Below are 541 nucleotides of genomic sequence, written 5' to 3' on the forward strand. Positions count from 1 at the left end.
CAAATGGTATTTTATTTCGTTTTGCATTGATTGTGATAATGCGTTGTTACGCAATAATACAGGTACCGTAAACCAGGGGGGCGTGCCCCCGCCCCCTCCGGGGAAATCGACGCCAGTGGGTAAGTGCTGAGTCAGCATATAATGTTAAAACATAAAAAGGCTATGTTTTACAATATTTTACACATATTCTTAAAGCAGAAGCATTCGTTATACCAAGTCAGATATAGAATTTGATTTCTTCGATATATAAGAAAACTAGAAATGATCAAAGTTGAGTGAAATTATTTCTTATGGGAAATCCCATGCATTGCGACACGGTTAATTTTTTTTTAATCAAGCGGTTGAATTTGCGGTTTTAAAACTCTTTTTTTTTAAAAGCTGTTTTCTATTTTGAAACTTTGATGGTACCTTTAGATCACATTTGAGCATATCTATCGATACACAAATTTTATTTTTCGTTGGTATGCCCCTTTAAGAATTTTATTATAATATGAGTGAGAATAATACCTGTTACTTATTTGGATCAGTTTCAAATAATAGT

At 33.1% G+C, this 541-nt stretch overlaps 1 protein-coding gene across 1 annotated transcript in view; it reads left to right on the forward strand.

The window, feature by feature from the left end:
- The window catches only part of LOC778744 (rhysin2/deltex3-a protein), a gene marked incomplete in the record, with an annotated part of 13,878 nt that overhangs the window by 6,698 nt on the left and 6,639 nt on the right, over positions 1-541 (forward strand).

This window comes from Ciona intestinalis, chromosome 9, assembly GCF_000224145.3.
Source record: "Ciona intestinalis chromosome 9, KH, whole genome shotgun sequence".
Classification (NCBI taxonomy): domain Eukaryota; kingdom Metazoa; phylum Chordata; class Ascidiacea; order Phlebobranchia; family Cionidae; genus Ciona; species Ciona intestinalis.